Here is a 20,802-nt window from a genome sequence, read left to right as displayed (position 1 = left end):
TCGGTTTCGGTTCGGTTTTGCTCAGCCCTAGGTTTGGTATCAGAGCTACAGGTTATAAGTCACTGACACAAGCCTAGGTTGACGGGAATGGGTAGAGGGATAGAATTAGAAGTAAGGTATAGGATGATAGAACGTCGAGAGGTTGAGTGTTATGGTATAACCGGTATTAGTATAGTTTGCGTCGTGGTACGAGATTCTTATATTACGATATGATTTCAGATAGCAGAGATGGCCGACTCTTTTATTCCCGTATTAGCTGATCACTCAGAGCCTTCAGTTGGAGCACCAGCATCGGATCCACGTCCTGTTATTCCACCAACATTGGCTATTCTACCTCCACTGGTATTGCAGCCCGTACCATTGCAGGCTATTCCACCTCCAGGCATGAGGCCACCTGTCAGAGGACCCCCACCAGCTGATTCAGATTCCACTGGGCATTCAGTAGTGAGTGCCCCATTCCAGTCTATATTGCCCCCAATTCCTTATTACCGGTATGAGGCTCTTCTATTGGAGCGTGATTCCTTGTTGGCTTAGATTAGAGAGTTACAGCATATCATCAGGACTACAGATGTTGATCATGGTGTGAGGGAGCTTTGAGAGGAGATTCATGTGACACGGAGGGTTCTTGAGGCTAGTCTACATGGAGCTACACTACCTGGAAGAGGCCCTGATGCACTGCTGGGCTGGGCTACTGAGGTGATGGAGGACTTTGAGAGGCTGGCAGGACCAGAGTTTCCTTGGAGCTGAGTTAGAGATTCTGAGATGGAGATGCTGAGCAGTGTTGTTATGATTATGTAGTATGTACAGTAGTGTGTAGTGTGTATCAGTAGACTTTTGAGTTGTATTTATAGACTAGTGATGTTGACTAGTGAGTAGGTTATTGTACCCTTTTTGCTTTTACTTTCGAAGCGTCTTTACGCTTGTACTACCTAAAACTTTTGATCTATATATATTAGTACCTTTTTCCTTTCCAACACTGTCATTTACTTTATCGCACCTGTTTTACTTTACCTTATTTATTGCACCAGTAAACCCTGTGATACCATGTACCCTGTTTTCCATAACTGTTTATATTCTGTAAAGAAGCATGCAATTTACTTAGTTACAACTGTTTTCAAAAAGAGATATTCCTGTTTTACAAAACTTTTCTTTTATACAAAGATTTGATTCAAAAGCTAAATAAATTGATTGATTCTTTACAGAAAATGCCTCCCAGAAGAAATACCCGCACCAACCCCCAGAATGAAAAAACCAACAACAACAACAACAATAACAACCAAGATGATACAAACCAGAATGTGAACCTAGGACCCATGGACCCAGCAATAGCCCAGATTCTTCAAATCTTGGCCCAACAAACTGTTCACCTGGCACAACAATAGCAGAGACAGACCAATCCCTAGGTAACTTTCAAAACTTTTCAGGTAGTAAACCCACCAGAATTCAAGGGTTCCTTAGAATCAATTGAAGCAAATGTGTGGTTAAAGGAAATAGAGAAGGCATTTGCCTTGGTAAAAGTGAAAGAGGAGCAAAAGGTTGAATTTACAAGTTACTATCTGAAGAATGAGGCCACCTATTGGTGGGAGATGGTGAAGACATTAGAAAGCACATATGTTATTACTTGGGAAAGGTTTAAGGAATTGTTTTTAGAAAAGTATTTTCCTCAGTTTGTTCAGGATCAAATGGAACTGAAGTTTTTAGAATTAAAGCAAGGGAACATGTCGGTAACAGATTATGAGGGGAAGTTTGAGGAATTGTCAAGGTATGTGCCGTCGTATGTTGATACTGATAGAATGAAAGCTAAGAGATTCCAGCAAGGCTTGAAGCCATGGATCAGAGGGAAGGTAGCTATTTTTGAATTGGATACCTATGCCGGGGTTGTACAGAAAGCTATGATCGCAGAGACAGAGAGTGAGATGTTCCAGAAAGAAAAGGAAAGCAAGAAAAGGAAAGTTGAGGGAAGTGAGGGTCAGTCACAAACAGGGAAGTTTCCAAATTTTAAGAAGGGCAAGTTTCAGCCAGGGAGAAATTTTAATTTCAGGAGACAAAATGCAGGAGACGGAGGCCAGGGCAATCGTCCAGCTAATGTGAATCAGTCGAATCAATTGAGATTAACTTTTCCAGATTGTCAAGTATGTGGAAAGAAGCATGGAGGAGTTTGTAACAAGTTGAATGTGGTATGTTTTAAATGTAACCAGAAAGGGCACTACTCGAGGGAGTGCCGAAATCAGCCAGCAAGAGAGCCAGCAAATAAGGATCAGCCTATCCGGAATCCAGCAGTGAAGGTTCCAGTCATTGGATTTACATGCTTTAAATGTGGGAAGCCAGGACATTTGGCCAGGGATTGCAAGACACCAACCCCAGTCAGTAATGCATTGAGGATTATGGGATCTACCCTAACAGTGAATGAGACTCTGAGGGCTAGAGTTTTTGACATGTCGGTGAAGGATGCGATCCAGGATGCGGATGTCGTGGCAGGTACGCTTAATGTGAATTCTTTATGTGCCAAAGTGTTAATAGATTCGGGAGCAACTCGATCGTTTGTTTCACAAGATTTTGTTAGTAAGTTAAATTTTCTAGTTGGGTATTTAAATGAAATAATGACTGTGGAATTAGCAAATCAAGAACGTGTAACTGTTAACCAAGTTTGTGGGAATTGTGAGATTGAGATTTCTGGTAGTAAGTTTTGTGTAGATTTGATACCGATTAAGTTAGGAGAATTTGACGTTATATTAGGGATGGATTGGTTATCTAAGCATGATGCTCAGATAGATTGTCGAAATAAGAAAGTAATGGTAAAAACGCCAGACGAAAGAATAGTAACGTTCAAGGGACAAAAGCAGGTAAAGAAGTACTTAACGATGATTCAAGCCAAGAAGTTACTACGACAAGGATGTGAGCATTTCGTAGCATATGTGATCGACAGAAGTCAGGAGCCAGCAAAACTTGAAGATATTCCAGTTGTGAAGGAATTTCCAGACGTGTTTCCCGACGAGTTACCAGGACTTCCTCCAGATAGAGAAATTGAATTTGCAATCGACTTAGCACCTGGAACCGAACCAGTATCCAAGGCCCCGTATAGAATGGCGCCCGTTGAGATGAAAGAGTTAGCAAAGCAATTACAAGAGCTGTTAGAGAAAGGAGTAATCAGACCCAGCGTATCCCCATGGGGTGCACCGGTATTATTTGTCAAGAAGAAAGATGGAAGCATGAGACTGTGCATCGACTATAGGGAGCTCAACAAGTTGACAATCAAGAACAAGTATCCGTTGCCCAGAATTGATGATTTGTTTGACCAATTGAAGGGAGCCAAGTATTTCTCCAAGATCGATTTAAGATCGGGATATCATCAACTGAAGATTAAGCCTGAAGATATACCAAAGACAGCTTTTCGAACAAGGTATGGACATTATGAATTTCTAGTAATGTCTTTTGGATTGACCAATGCCCCGGCAGCGTTTATGGACCTGATGAACAGAATTTTCAAGGAATATTTGGACAAGTTCGTTATAGTATTTATAGACGATATTTTGATCTATTCAAAGACGGAGGAGGATTATGCGGAACATTTAAGGACAACTTTGGAGATTTTAAGGAAAAAGAAGTTATATGCTAAATTGTCGAAGTGTGAGTTTTGGCTACAGGAAGTTCAGTTCTTAGGACACATAGTCAGTAATGAAGGGATCAAAGTGGACCCGGCAAAGATCGAGGCAATTACGAATTGGGAAAGACCGAGAACACCCACTGAGGTAAGAAGTTTCTTGGGATTGGCAGGATATTATCGACGATTCGTTCAGAATTTCTCAAGAATTGCAACACCATTGACAAAGCTTACACGAAAGAATGAAAAGTTTATATGGAATGACAAGTGCGAAGAAAGTTTTCAGAAATTGAAGCGGAGATTAATCACAGCACCTGTTTTGTCACTTCCAGACGATCAAGGGAATTTCGTAATTTATAGCGATGCTTCTTACAAAGGATTAGGATGTGTTCTTATGCAGCACGACAAGGTGATTGCGTATGCGTCAAGGCAATTGAAACCACACGAACAGAAGTACCCTACTCATGATTTGGAGTTAGCAGCCATAGTATTTGCTTTGAAGATTTGGAGAAATTATTTGTATGGAGAAAAGTGTGAGATTTTCACGGATCATAAAAGTTTGAAATATATATTTACCCAGAAGGAACTTAATATGAGACAAAGGAGATGGTTAGAATTGATCAAGGATTATGATTGCTCGATTAATTATCATCCCGGTAAGGTGAACGTTGTAGCAGATGCGTTAAGTCGGAAGGAAAGGTTAAATGTGTTATCCGTACCTGAAGAGATATATAAAGAATTTCAAAAATTAGAATTGGAGATTAGAATTTACAAGTCTGAGGAAGCAAAAGTGTACAGTATGATTTTCTAACCGGAGTTATTGGAAAAAATAAAGAAATGCCAGAAAGAGGTAATGGATCAAGATATAAATAGTTTGGTAGGTGAGGAATTATGCACGCAACAAGATGATCAAGGTATTCTTAGGTTTTCTTCAAGAATTTGGATTCCACCAGTAACGGAGCTGAAAAATGAAATTTTACAAGAGGCACATATTTCAAGATATTCCATCCATCCAGGGAGTACCAAAATGTACAGAGATTTAAAGAAGAATTATTGGTGGCCAGATATGAAGAGGGAAATTGCGGAATGGGTTAGCAAATGTTATACCTGTCAGAGAGTTAAAGCAGAGCATCAGAGACCAAGCGGATTGCTACAGCCATTGGAAATTCCAGAGTGGAAGTGGGAACATATTACCATGGATTTCATAGTTGGATTACCAAGGACAAGGGCTAATCATGATGCCATTTGGGTTATAGTAGATAGACTTACCAAGTCAGCTCATTTTCTGCCTATAAATGAAAGATTTTCGCTCGACAAGTTAGTTCATATGTACTTGAAAGAGATCGTAGTTCGTCATGGAATTCCAGTGTCTATCGTATCTGATAGAGATCCAAGGTTTAATTCAAGATTTTGGAAGAGTTTTCAAGAATGTTTGGGAACAAGATTGAATATGAGTACGGCCTATCACCCCCAAACGGATGGTCAAAGTGAAAGAACGATCCAGACAATCGAGGACATGCTACGTGTTTGTGCTATTGATTTCAAAGGAAGTTGGGACGAGCATTTACCCCTGGTAGAGTTTGCCTATAACAACAGTTATCACGCCAGCATTGGGATGCCACCTTATGAAGCCCTTTATGGACGCAAATGTAGATCTCCAGTATATTGGGACGAAGTAGGAGAACGCAAAATACTCGGACCCGAATTGGTGCAGCAGATAAAGGAAGTTGTTGAAATTATCCAGAAAAGATTAATAGCCGCACAAGATCGTCAAAGGAAATATGCAGACCAGTCAAGAAAAGACATGGAACTTAAAGAAGGAAGCTTGGTATTATTGAAAGTATCACCGTGGAAAGGACTAACGAGGTTTGGGAAGAAAGGGAAGCTAAACCCAAGATATTTCGGACCTTTTGAAATCCTAAAGCGTATTGGCAAAGTAGCTTACGGGTTGGCGTTACCTCCGTACATGGAGCACATTCACAATGTTTTTCACATATCAATGCTTAAGAAATATAATCCAGACTCCAGGCATGTAATAGAATATGAGCCAATAGAACTTCAAGCAGATTTATCATATATAGAGAGTCCGATAGAGATTCTAGAGGAAAGAGAGAAAGTATTGAGAAATAAAGTGGTAAAGTTAGTAAGAGTATTATGGAGAAACCCAAAGGTTGAAGAGTCAACCTGGGAGTTAGAAAGTGATATGAGAGAAAAGTACCCTCATTTGTTTTCTTAGAGATTCTGAGGACAGAATCCTTTTAAGGGGGAAGGATGTAATATCCGGGATATATCGTGTAATTATTTTTGCTATTATATAATTATTATGTGTGTTCAGTATCCATTCTGTGAGTTAATTGTTAAGTGTTATCTGTACTTGAATATTCAAAACAATAATATTAATTGAGTATTTTAATTTTTATATGTCCAAAATAAAATATAGATAATTGTCATATCTCCCTAATTATTTTTATGTTGGTTTATGGATTTATATGAATCATATTAAAATTTCTAAAATCTTTTTCCGGGTAATTAAAATCTATTTTATAAAAACGGGAACCAACCGACTTCAACCGTTGTTACGTTTTTGGAACCAGAAACTCTTTCGAGAACTCCTTCCTAACCTAATTGTAATATTCCGTGCATATTCCATGTTTCGACTTTTTCGATCCGGCGTACGGTTTGTCCTGCGCGGGTCCCGACGCAACATTTTCGATACAATATTCGTTTCGGTAAATCAATAAAACCCGTATTTTCGATAAACGGGAGCTTTTTATTAAACTATCACAATTATCACTTCGTAATACATGTAACCAGGCGCTGAGACCAAGACCGCAGTACAAATTGTACTGATTTGGATAATTATCCCGAAAACTGATACCGTTTGGATCAGTTTTTACAAATAAACATACCGTTTTATATCCGGAATGATCCAACGGGATACTAATTTTCCGTAATTATAAATAGCCTTTTACCGTAATTTATTTCGTATCAAAATCAATTGCAGACAGATAATTATATAATTTTCAGAGAAAAACCCTAATTTCCTAAAACTGTTCTAAAAATCAAACAAGCATTTGGAGGTGTTATTGAATTCGGTTTGGAAAGCTCGAGTAACCAATCTGAAGGTCTTGAAGAGCTCTACCAGATTCTGTAATCCATACACCTGCAGAAATCAAGGTTATTTTTCTAAATATTTATTTATTTTCGAATTTATTTTATTAAAAATATGAATTTTTGTTCGGATGATTGTTTGTATGATTTGATGATTGCATGTTGTAGAGCTTGTTTTCCTGATGATTTTCATATGTCATACGTCTGATTTGGAGTTCAATAACATGTTCAAATTTGAGTTTGATTTTCGAATTTTACAATTAGGGTTTATAACCCGTATGAATGTTCTTAATTGAAATTTGGGGGTTTCTTATTCTGTGATAGATTGATGTTGTGTTATAGTGGGTTGTGTTCTCTGTGAAATTTGCAATCTAGTCGTATAAGTTTCATGAACCAACGAAGTCTGTAGAGAAGAGAGTTGTGTTTTGAAGTTTTCCGATGTTCGCCGGAAACTGGAAAATTTCACGGCCAAATTCCGGCCAACTCAGGGATTGTTAGGATGAATTGATTGCATGGTTGTGTTCCTGGTGTTGTGTAGATGTGATCTGGAGGTGATGGTGGCCTGAGCATCCCTGGAACGTGTTCTCCGGCCATCCCCGATTGTTTTCCGGCGACCCCCTGGAAAATTACAGTTTAGTACCTATAGTTTTGAAAACGATGCAGTTTGGTCCCTGTAGTTTCCAGACTTTGCAAAAATTGGATTTCTGTTTTAAAAATGTTTAAAAATCATATTTCATATTTATTTTTATTATAAAAATTCATTTTTAATTTCTGAAAATTCTAAAAATTATTATTTTAATTCTGAAAATTATTTTTAATTCACAAATAAATCTAAATTAATTAGTTAATTAATTTCAGTTAATTTCTAATTGATTAATTGGTCAATTAATTCGAAAATTAATTGATTAATTGATTAATTGATTTAATTAATTATTAATTGATTTTAATTAATTATTTAATTAGATTTAATTATTTAAAAATGATTTAAAAATTCTGAAAAATATTTTCGAGCTTTAAAATATTATTCTAAATTATTTCCAAGGCTCGATAATTATTCTAAAATTATTTCGGAGCCAGAATTGGCCAACCGAACCCTGTTTATTAACCCGAAATTGATCCAACGACCCGTTTTAATTCCGAAAAATGTTTTAAAAATCATTTTAAATACCAGAAAGCCTATTTAAGACCCGAAACTTCTTTATAAATAATATATCATTGATTACGTGATGTATTATGTGCTATATGTGACTTGTTAATTGACTATCAGTCTATATATTCGGTGTTTACTTGATTATTGCATAACTTTCAATCCGTTAATCGGATTTGGGTAAAACGAAGGGTAGATAGAAGTATGTGTTGAATAGAATTCCATGAGTAAATTATTGATAATGCTTATGATATGTGAGCAGAAGAGGCAAGACGTAGGAAAGGGAAACAGAGAGTTAAGGAGTAAGAAGGTTGTGATTGGAAGCGAGTGCAGTGTAGTAAGCTAATATCAGGCAAGTATTCCGAACTTTCTCGAAATATTGTAATACGTGATAGTCTTGTTGATATTGCAAGTGCTTTGAAGCACTGAAACCTAAACCCTGATTCCAGTTATTGTTCTTGAGCCATGAACCTTATTCTTTCTAGACCATTGATTGTTGTATACCCAAACACGAACCTCAAGTATACGATACTACTCCACAAATACATGCAAACAAAATCCCGAACACTGAACTGAATTACTTGTACATTCAATCATTGTATCCTATGCATTGAAAGCCCAAATCTTTGAAACCCTGAAATATTGATTTCTTTGTTATCCAATTCTTTCATCACCCAGCACCCAAGCTTTTAAATTACCTTATTGATCCTTACAAGGATTGAAACCCTTTTAATGTTAAACACTCATTGTTGTTAATGATTCTGGTTATTGTTTATTATTGCATATTCTGTTATTATGTTAGAATTGGATTGTTTTTATAAAATTGTGGACCAGATTCGTGGTCAGACCATATAATGATCAAGTTAGGCCAATGTGTGCCTTGGATCTAGTAGTTAGAGCAATGTTGTGTGCCTTGCTCGGGGTTAGTGCATGACTGATCAGCAGCCTAACCTTGGTTTTTAAATTAAAAGTATAATATCCAATTCTAAATCATAATCCAATGTTCACCTGATATCATAATCATATTCACCTGATGATCATTATTCTCAGTTTTGTCATTGTGACTTGCTGAGCTAGTTAGCTCATTTGTGCGATGTTGTTTATATTCTTTCCAGTTAAAAAGGAACCAGTTGGTAGCGAGGATCCCCAGTCCAGCGCGAGAGCTAGGGGTTCAGGTTGAGAAAGCTGAGCTAGTAGGCTTCTTTTGGGATAATTTAAGTTTTTAAAAGTTTGTAATAATGTTTAATACTCAGTTTGAGTTTGAAATAGTTGGGATTTGAACGGTTTGTAATATATTAGTGTGTGTGGCTTGTGTGCATACTTTAACCTGTTGCGGTCCATGGTGGTTGGTAAGTAGGGTCACTGCATATATTATTATTATCTTTATTATTGTTATAAGCAGGTTATAAATAAGGTGTGTGTGTGGACCCCAAACTTCTGACCCGGGTTTGGAGGGCGCCACATTCACCGTTTGACATACATGACACTTACTTACCCAATTGGCAATATCCTTCTTCATTCCTGGCTACCAAAAGCTTGTCTTCAAGTCCCGGTACATCTTAGTACTACCAGGGTGGATAGAAAACCTAGAGTTATGCGCTTCGTGAAATACTTCATTCTTCAATTCCGTTACATAATAATCCAAACTTTGGATTGAAATCTATATAACCCTTGATTATCCTTTTTATTACCCAACTCTTCTCCTGTCAAAGTATCCAACTCTTGTTCCATAACTCCTTCTTGACACCTTCTGATCTTTTCCATTATTGTCGGCTGGAAGGTAACTTCGTATAGTTTCTCTTGATTCTCACTAGGTACTCGGACTTCAATCTCCATTCTTTCCAAGTCTTGTGCTAGTTCTTCCGCCATCTTAATCATATTCAACCTTTCTTTTCTACTCAAAGCATCAGCTACCACGTTGGCTTTACCTGGGTGATAACTAATCGAACAATCGTAGTCCTTAATCAGTTCTAACCATCTTCTCTGCCTCATGTTCAAATCTTTTTGCGTGAATATGTACTTCAGGCTCTTATGATCTGTATAAATATCACATTTCTCTCCGTACAAGTAATGACGCCATAACTTCAGAGCAAACACTATAGCCTCCAACTCAAGGTCATGAACCGGATATTTATGTTCGTGAGGCTTTAACTGTCTGGAGGCATAAACAATAACTTTATCATGCTGCATTAGCACACAACCTAATCATTTCAAAGAAGCATCACTATAGATCACAAAGTTTCCCGTTTCATCTGGAAATGCTAACACTGGAGCCGTCACTAATCTTCGTTTCAATTCCTGAAAACTTTCTTCACACTTTTCTGTCTAAACGAACTTCTCATTCTTCCTGGTCAACTTGGTCAATGGGGATGCAATCTTCGAGAAATCTTTCACAAACCGTCGATAATATCCTGTTAACCCAAGAAAACTTCTTATTTTCTTCGGTGTCTTCAGTTGCTCCCACTTTGATACGGATTCAATCTTTACCAGGTCTACTTCGATACCTTTCTTACTCACTACATGTCCAAGAAACTGTACTTCTGTCAGCCAAAACTCACACTTGAATAACTTTGCATACAATTGCTTTTCTCTTAACTTTTGAAGGGCAATATGTAGATGCGTTGCGTGATCTTTTGGATTCTTTGAATATATGAGGATGTCATCAATAAATACAATAACAAACTTATCCAGATACTCCTTATATACCCTATTCATCAAATCCATGAAAGCCATTGGCGCATTCATCAATCCAAACGACATCACTAGAAACTCGTAATGGCCATACCTTGTTCTGAATGCAGTCTTGGGGATATCTTCAGGCTTTATCTTCAGTTGGTGGTAGCCAGATCTTAAGTCAATCTTTGAGAAGTAACATGCTCCCTTAAGCTGATCAAACAAATCGTCGATTCGCGGCAAAGGATACTTATTCTTTATTGTCAACTTGTTCAGCTCTCTGTAGTCAATACACAATCTCATACTTCCATCCTTTTTCTTCACAAATAGCACTGGAGCACCCCACGGAGAAATACTGGATGAATAGTAACTTTTGCTGACAATGCTGATTAAGAAAAATTATCAGACCACGATATATAGGGTACTGTTATGGAAATTCTAAGATCGTATTAGTATTCCATAAAGAAAATAAGTGTATGTAAAAGCCGTCGGATTTCGAAAACGAGCACTTTTATTTTTCCCCAAGATTTCCACCAGACATTAAGGGATTTAAGAAATTAATATTAAGATGAAGGATTTTAAATTCAAGGATTATAAAGGAGAATTAATTTAGGTATTAAAAATACCAAGAAGATTTTATCAATAAAACCATTAAGGTATTTAACCAAACGATCAACGAGATTGAGTGATAACCGGACAAAGAAATGAATAATGACTCTTGTAAATACCTTTGCAAGTGGCAAGGCAAGTGGATGGTTGATCAAACAAGAAACCAAGTGATAGTTAGGAAGCAATGGCTAGTTAATTATATAGTTAACTAGGGATGATCTCATCTCACCACAAATCACCAACACATGGCAAATGGTAAGATCATCTTCCACTAACTCCTTTGTTTATTATTCACCTAGCAAAATATCAAGACAACCCATCATTATCCACCACATTATTCCACCAACACAAGAAAGCAAAAGCATTTCCTCCCCCATTTCCATTACTCTCGGTCAAAACAGAACCAGCACATTAAAACTGCTGTATCTCCTTCATTTCTCACTCAAATGTTGTGTTCTATAGCTCTTTGGAAAGGTATTGAGATGGCCTACAAATCTTGTTCACAAGTATTGTCCAAATAAGCAAGGTAAGACCCTCATTTTTACAGTTCTTTCAATCGGACTTTTAGAAACTTCAAAACCTAACTTTGTGTTCTTGATTTCTTTGGAAAGATCAAGCTTGTAGGAGGCTCCCTAAGGCTTCCTAGCAACTTAACACCTCCCAAGGAAGGTATAAACTTCAAAACCTAGCCTTTAATTTATTTATTATTAAGTTTAATGGTTGGTTTTGTGAAATGAGAAGCATGGATTGTGATTATTAGTAGTTTGGTTTGATTTAGAAGTGTTTTGGTAATTGAAACTTGATTATAGTTCATAGGTCTTGATTGTGGTTGTTTGAGTTAAAAAACTTGGAGGTTATGGACTGATGTGGTATGGTTTAGGTGAAGTTTTGTTGTATTGATGGTTATGAGTTGGTTGGTGGTTAATTGGAGTAGTTTAAACATTGGTAATCGCGTAAACATAGCCGTCGTAATGCCCATTTTTATTCAACTCTTAGTGTTCAGGAAAGAAAATTTAACAAAAAATCTGTAAAATTGCCATGTTTAGCTAGAGCGTGTCGTAAGCTTCGTTTTGATATGTGGATCGCTTGGTTCCAATGTACGGTTTTGGAGAAACGACCGTTTTAAGTAACGGCGTTTCGTGAACGAATCTTTACCCCTCGCTTTACTTTGAGACCTTGTTTAAGTCCCCTAGAAGACTAATTGAATTACGAAACAATTATGTAAGGTGGATTAGGAAGTTGGTAGAGTACTCGCGAAAAATTCGCCTTCAAATTCGTAACGATTAATTTATTAAAATTGGTGGAGCCGAGGGTGTGTAAACGATTAACGCAAATCGTTAAGCGTATAAGCGAACATTAGGGTCTAAGTGGATAAAGTCTAGTTTCTTAAGTGACCGTGGTTTAATTCCGGCTTATGTTGTTGTTCATAGGTTACTGGACCCACTCTAAGCTTAAGTCTACCCCGGAGCACTCAGGCAAGTTTTCTACCCGTTATACTGTTGTTATGATGTATATATGTATATGCATTATCTTGTGATAAGTGCATGATTGTTATTAGCAAATCTTGCGATATATTGGAGCATGCTGATATGGTATATATGCATGTCTGTTTCGTAATCTTGATATCTAATTGTTGATTCAATTGCTTATAAGTTGCATAATACCTATGCTAGAGATAAGCAGTAGTTGCGTATACCCTTAGTATAGGGGACCCAAAGGTGAACATATTTCTAAACTAGGAGTCGATGTTCCCGAGTATAATATATATATATATATTTATATTTATATATATATACAGATATAATTTTCAAAACTATTAATCGAATAAGGTTTATTCGATAACTTTATTTTATTTAATGAATATTATTTTGAATATTCATTCGAGGACTTATGACTCCGCTTATTTTATCTAATAAATATTATTTTGAATATTCATTCGAGGACTTATGACTCTGCTTATTTTATTTAATGAACATTATTTTGAATATTCATTCAGGACTTATGACTCCGCTTATTTTATCTAATGAATATTATTTTGAATATTCATTCGAGGGCTCATGACTCCACTTATTTTATTTAATGAATATTATTTTGAATATTCACTCGAGGACTTATGACTCCGCTCATTTTATTAAATAATATTATTTATTTTATTAAAGAATAATGTTCGATAATCAAACTTATTTTCGATTATTCAAATAAAGATTGTACTTTCGTATAAGTATATCTTTGTTTATTTATTATTCATTTCAAGTATGAGTTTTAAAACTTCTACTTCAATTATTTTTATAGAGATTATCCTTTATGGGAATATTATTTAAATAATAATATTCAGATATTTTCTAATATATCGGGACTGATTTATTTCATTAAATCAGCATTACTCCAAACATTCTTAAAAATGTTTTCGAGTCTTCAAAATGATTTTTAAAGGTTAGAGCGGATCCCAAAACTCGTTTTCAAATTTAAGATCTTCCTTTTTGAAGGGGACTTGAATACTCGCTCAAAAATCTAAGGGATCCGGCTCTGTGGTGTATTTTATATTCGCAACGAGGTTGCTGTTTTGATAAATGAATTGATTACTTACCCAACATTCGGGAAGTAAGTCCATCTATTTGAGTCGGCATAAGCAACATGGGCTCAGTGGGCGTCCATGAAAGTGTAAGTGGCTCAGTGGGAGTCCATCAATGCGTAAGTGACTGAGTGGCAGTCCAGCATAGGTCCTAATGTGGCCAGGGTGATGACCAGTGGGGAATTCGTCCATCTACTAGTAGAAAAGGTTACTTATTGGTATCTTTGCCTGATCAGCAAGATATCAGGTTTATGCCAAGGTTTTCTTCTTTCCAAATTCATTGGATATTATAATTCTGTTTATATTTTTCATAACAGAGGTTTCCGAGGAAAGTATGAGATATATATATAGGTGTATATATATATATATATATATCGGGACTTAATGAAGTATCTCGTAACTTCATTTCTTTTGAATGATATTTCAAAGATTGAATCTATTCAAATCTTATCTTGTAGTCTCATCTATGTGATGAACTTTTGAACTGGTTATACCTTGAATGGTGGTAGTTCAAGTAGTATTCGGAAAAGATATAAGTATATTGGAGTATCTTGTAACTTCATCTTTTCAACTTATATCTAGTAAATGATTATCTTATGCATGACAAAGATTTTCAGAAAAACGTTGAGACAAGGTTAGATATATGAGATCACCTTGTAACGATATTTTATATAGTTATATACTGGAACTCTGTGTGTATTATGCATGGAAGAGGACTTCCAAGATTTGGGAAGTATATATGTATATATATACTGAATATTTTGCGACTTTGTCGCATTAAGATTTCAAACTTGGTTCATTTCTTCTTGACCAAGACTTTCATGAGTACTATGAGAATGCTCATATATTATAAATTATTATACATATTATTTCGGTGGGCTTGTTGCTCACCCTTGCTTTTTTCTTTCATCACACGACAACAGATAGACAAGATGAGCAAGACCAAGCTCCCAATTCGTGAGCGGATAGGAAACGTTCCGCAGTTTCCTGTAGGCGTTGATGCCGTTGTGGCTGAGGTAGGAGCTACCAATTGGCTAGGCTTTCAACTTTTGATGTACCAGACTTATGTATATTATGTATTCTAATAATGGCAAATAATATGTAAATTTATTCAGAAACCCTTTTGAGGTGTAATGACTTATAACTGTGGAATAAAATGACTTGTGTTATTTTTGGTATTCATCTTTGAGACTATAACTTGTGGTGTGTGTGTATATTGTGGGGCACAATACTCAGTAATTGGTTGACTATTAAGATTAAGTATTGATAAGGGAAATGGAACTCATGACAACCCGAATCCCCGGCCCCGGATTTGGGGGTGTTATATACTGGGTCGAATGACTCCCTTGTCCAATAATTTCTTAAGTTGCTTAGCCAATTCTTTCATTTCCATTGGGGTCATCCGGTATGGAGCCTTTGAAACTGGTTCAACTCCAGGAATCAAATCAATAGAGAACTCTATCTCTCGATCAGGTGGCAATCCTGGTAACTCTTCTGGGAAAACATCAAGGAATTCTCTCACTATGGGAATCTCATCCAAAATAGGGGTCTCTTTCTTCGTATCCACCACATGAGCTAAATACGCCTCACACCCTTACCGCAACAATCTCTTTGCTTGCATTACTGAAAGGAACTTTATATCTTGTCTCTGTCCTTGATAACTGATCCTTTTATTATCTGGGGTGTACATAACAACTCTCTTTTTCTTACAGTCTGTATTCGTCTTATGTAAAGACAGCTAATCCATACCTAAAATAACATCAAAGTCTCCCAACTCGAAAGGTATTAAGTCAACAGGGAACATATATTCTAAAATTTCTAGGGAACATCCAGGACAAAATTGACTTACAGTTACTTTATCTTTATTGGCCACTTCTATGGTCAAAGGTTCTTCTAGGTCTTCCAACATCAATTACATTTTATTCACACAATTCACAGATATAAAAGATTTGGACGCTCCCGAATCAAACAAAATGTTAACAGGTACGGAATTAAAAGTTAGCGTACCTGCAACCACATCGGAGTCATGAACTGGAGACTTTTGGGTCATCTTAAAAGTCCTAGCTCTAGCAGTACTGGTTGCTGGTCCTTGGGACACACTCCTTCCAGCATTACCTTGGGTCACTGACCTGCAATTCCTAGCTATGTGTCCCACTTTGCCGCAACTAAAGCAAGTAACCCCTTGAATCTCAGACTTACACTCCGTGGAGTAGTGACCTTTCTGTCCATACTTAAAACAATTGATATTCTCTCGGCACTGTCCACTGTGCTTCTTCCCACACGTCTTATAATCACCCACTGGCTTACTCATCCTTGTCGGGGCAGAGTTAACTGAAGTAGTACCGGGTTTCGTCTGGGGAAAATTCTGCATCTTAAACCTCTTATTCTTACCCTTTCCAAACCAACGCTGGAACTTCTGACTCGCTATTCCTGATTCTGACCTAGAAGGTCCACTTTCAAATTTCCTCTTCTTCTCACCCTGCTCCTTTGCAGCCAACCTCTGATCACTCTCTATCACTAGGGCAGCCTGAACTACCGAAGTATATGTCTTGAGTTGTAAGGCTACAACTCCACTCCTTATTTCTGGCTTCAACCCTTGTTGAAACCGCTTCGCTCGTTGAGCCTCCGAACTCACATATTCCAGTGCTATACGGGCCAACTCCGTAAACTTTGTTTCATACTCCGTGACACTCCAATCTCCTTGTTTCAATTCCAAAAATTCCATCTCCATTTGACTATGGAGACAGTCTGGAAAGTATTTCTCCAAAAACAACTCTATAAATCTGGCCCATGGAACTGGACATTCTCCTTCTAGAGCTCGCATAGATTCCCACCAATAATTTGAATCATTCTTTAGAAAATAACTAGCATAGTCCGTTTTTAAATCCTCACTCACCTTGGTGAGCGCAAACGCCTTTTCCATCTCCTTTAACCATATCCTGGCAGCAACAAGATCTACTTCTCCTTTAAACTCTAGGGGCTTCACTGCTTGAAAATACTTAAAACTAACACCCTGATTTGCCCTCCTCATCTCATGCTGCTACTGGATTTGTAGTTGCTGCTATTGGATTTGTTGTTGTTGTTGCTGTATGAGCTGTTGTTGATGTTGTTCTTGTTGTTGCAATTGTTGCTGCTGCTGCTGGAATTGTTGTTGTTGTTGGGCCAGCTGTGTAGACTGCTGACGCAATAAGTTCATCAATTCACTCATGGAAGGATCCCCAGCAGATCCGTTATTGGGTTGAGATTTTCTCTTTGGTGGCATCTCCTGAAACATAACAGTCATATATAAGAAAATGGATTGCTCCAGACATTTTATATTTATGCATCAGGAGAGCGTTGCCACTAAGACAATATTCTCATCCCCAGTTTAATTGGATCCGTCCTCAGTGAATGATTATAATCTAAAAATTCCAGCAACAGAAACAACAATAATAATAACAACAATAATAGCAACGCACAATATATAAAAATTGAGCAATAGAATAAAGCATCTACAATACAATAACCAACAGAATCCAACTAGTACAATTGAAAAGCCAACCGAGAAGAAACCATCCGAATACACACCAAAATTGGCTGTCATAGCAGCCTCGCCTACTACAAACTATCACAACATAATATACATATATAAAGTAAACAACTACAGAACTCCTAGAAGGCAACTCTGAGCTCTGTATCTCTCTGTTGCAACTCTGTCTAGCCACTACCACTGCCACCAATGGAACCTAGCTCAAACACTAGCCAGTTCACTAGGTTCTGATATTGCACAGCTCTAAACTCTGAGCTAATGAAACGGTCAACAGATCTGGCCCTCTCAACCGCCATCTGGGTCAATGCTCGCACACGGGCCCACACCTCAGGGGAAGGGGCAGAAATGCCCTGGAAAGGTGCAATAGGTATCTGATCAAACTGAGCAGCCAACTCCGGACTCTGATCTTTGATAAAGGAAGTATTCACCGCTCGGTGAACATGATAAGGGATCGGTGAAGAAGTACCACTAGGGGCCACCGGAGGTACTGGAGGTCTCATCATGGAAGAACTGGGACCACAGTCGGGAGGGAAATCCCTAACAGCAGACACAAACCTACGTACCCAACGGGGACGAGTACCAGGTCCAGGGATGTCTCTCGGTACAAAGGAAGGGACTGGGGGAGGAGGCATAGGGGTCTCCTCTGCAACAACATCCAGGGGTCTCTTAGAATCTGAGCTATCCGAATCAGAGGGATTCTCCCGGGATGGAGAACTCGAAATCGCAATAGGCCACTGTCAACATAATAAATATACAGGGAAAACACAACCAGGTCCAGGCAATTCTATCAAAACATTTAATAGATGTCAGGGTAACGCCGTCGGAACCCTCGACTGACTCTAATGGTTTTCTCCTCTATATGAGTTGCTGACTCACACCTAAAGACTCACGTTATCACCTACTCGACACAATCCCTAACCTGAATCAGGGACTTGAACCTGTAGTTCTAATACCAACTGTGACGGCCTCAACCCCGGGGTCAGGAGTTGACGTCACCAAACACAATTACCAACAATATAAACAACAAGATTATTATTAAAATATACTAACTTGACCCCAAACCAAGATCCGATCCAGGTTCAAGTATGGTTCGGATTCACACTATTACAAACCCATTTATTCAACATCTAACACACTCTAACTTTATTCAGTAACTCATCAGACCTCATGGCCTGATACAACTACCTCAGAGGAGCCGATTCCAGAAGGGGCGGGAACACGGGTCTTTCTGACTGGTCTTCTAGGCATCTGCGAGATATACATAACAGTTTGCAAGGGTGAGCATAATCGCTCAGCAGCATCGACATATGAATAACGGAATAAAAACAGTAATGTAACAATAATAGGAATAGAGCTGTAATCATGATATCAACATTTTACAATAAAAATCGGAGATAACTGGATATCACTAACTAGCATGCTTTATCAAAACAACATAGCAATGTGCTATGTAAATACCAGAGTCCAATTTTAGCATGCTAATCACATTTATAAAACCGCTGTATCAACTATTTATGCCCTTACGGGAATCACAATTCCAAATCAGATACGTAGGGGATATGTGAAGACAGCTGATCAGGCTATCAACACCAGACGGCTCTAACTGCCATCCCATTTACCTGTTCCGGAACTAAGAGACTAGCTAGGTCTCTGACCTGCTGGACTAATCGATTTTATATTGTGCGCAACCGAATTAGCCTATTATGCCACCAATAGGCCTACTCTGGCCTCAATGTATCCCATATCTGACCGTTTTATCCAGTTTTCAAAACATTTGTACCTATCTCATTTCAAAAACATTTATTTTACCAGCACACATATAAAATCCATTTCGTAATTCATTTCATTCGAGATAGGTACCTTTCGAAGTTATTTTTCCCCAAAACAATTTGAAAACAGTGATTTATAACTACAGAGGATTCGTAACTTAAATCGTTTCTGTTCCATTATGAAAATAAAGCATTTAGCTATTCATATGTACTGAACCATAAAAGAATGGTCAGGGCTACTTGCCTTGCAGTTATTCGGAGACTCTAATTTATTATTCTAAATTGACTTCTTCCCTCGAGATGTTGGACTCAGATCTACAGAATAACACCACCTAGTTAGTCCTGTTGACAGGCTTGATATCATCAACCCTATCTGATATAATTTAAATACCCCGACTCATATCTCATAATATTATTTATACTTATTCATGTATCGAGAGTACAATAACATTAGCAATAATATAATAAGACATATTTAATCAAGTACCACTTAGCTACATAATGAATCAAAATTAGCTTTTTACATCAGAATGTAAAATATATAGATACATTTACATAGATAATAACCAAGTTTAAAAATATAAATAAATTTTATAAAAATACGCCCTTAATTTTCAAAATAATTTTCCGGAAAAATCGGCAGCATTTCACTTAATTATAAACAACCAGTCGATATAAAATCGACATCAATACCATACAACATCAATTTCAGCCATCCAAATACTACTTATTCAACAACACTTATTTATACAATAACAAACAAAATCCCCAATTCATTACTAACTTAAAATCTACATAACAACCGACCACTAATACTCATGTACTCCCTTCACAGCCCCGCAACCTAACCAACAATGACTATAAACGATCACCGAGTCAACTCGAAACCATCCAGAACTCGCCCGAGCTAACTCAGTGTCAACCGCTGCCATTTCGCCCCAAACACCCCAAAATACTTTCGTAAAAATAAGAAAACGGGCTGAATTTGGTTTCCCAGAGACCACACAACATACATACATAAATTCCCACTAATTGCTTACATGTTTTCATGTATCTATCTACCTGATGGGGTGAAAAGATAAATGAGAAGGAAATTGGAAGAAAGAAGGCGGCTCGGAAATGGGCAGAAGGGAGGTTAACCGGAAAAAAAACTAGAACAACGGAGTGGGGGAGGGAAGGGAAGACAGAGGCGGAGCTTTGTAGCGGAAGAGAAAGAGGTGGGTGTTTTCCAGAAAATCGAAAAAAAGAAGAAGGGAAGTGCGGGTGTGGTGATTGGAAAAAAAGAATGGTGAAGTGAGAGAGAAACAAGGAGTGAGAGAGATGTAGAATTTTTTTATGCTTTATCTAATTAGTAAATGTAACATTCTAACATGCTTTCTAATCTAACATGTAGCTGTGGTAATTGACACGTATCCATAATTAATTGACACGTAACACTTAAGATAAATACGTAAGTTTTGTAGTTCGATTTGTCTTAAAATTTGAAATTAATGGACTGAGATGCATGAAAAATAATTCCCGAAAATTACAAAAATAATATCAAAATGTCATAAATATCCCGAAGTTTACAAAGACATAAGTTTTGAAATTTTTAAAACACTTTTTAAGGTGCCCTTTGTACCTGCTTTTTAACAAATAACGAAACGACGTACGTATGAAACCAATCCTGAAAATTTCCAAAATAATTTTAAAATTCTCAGAATAATACGAACTTAATAAAATATAAGTTTCATGATTTTTGAAAATTTCCATAATTAAATATGGATATTACCATTAAACACACTCAGAAAA

The sequence above is a fragment of the Apium graveolens genome, chromosome 9 (assembly GCF_009905375.1).
Source record: "Apium graveolens cultivar Ventura chromosome 9, ASM990537v1, whole genome shotgun sequence".
Taxonomy (NCBI): domain Eukaryota; kingdom Viridiplantae; phylum Streptophyta; class Magnoliopsida; order Apiales; family Apiaceae; genus Apium; species Apium graveolens.
The sequence above is the reverse complement of the archived record's forward strand: the minus strand, read 5'-3'. Positions refer to the sequence as shown.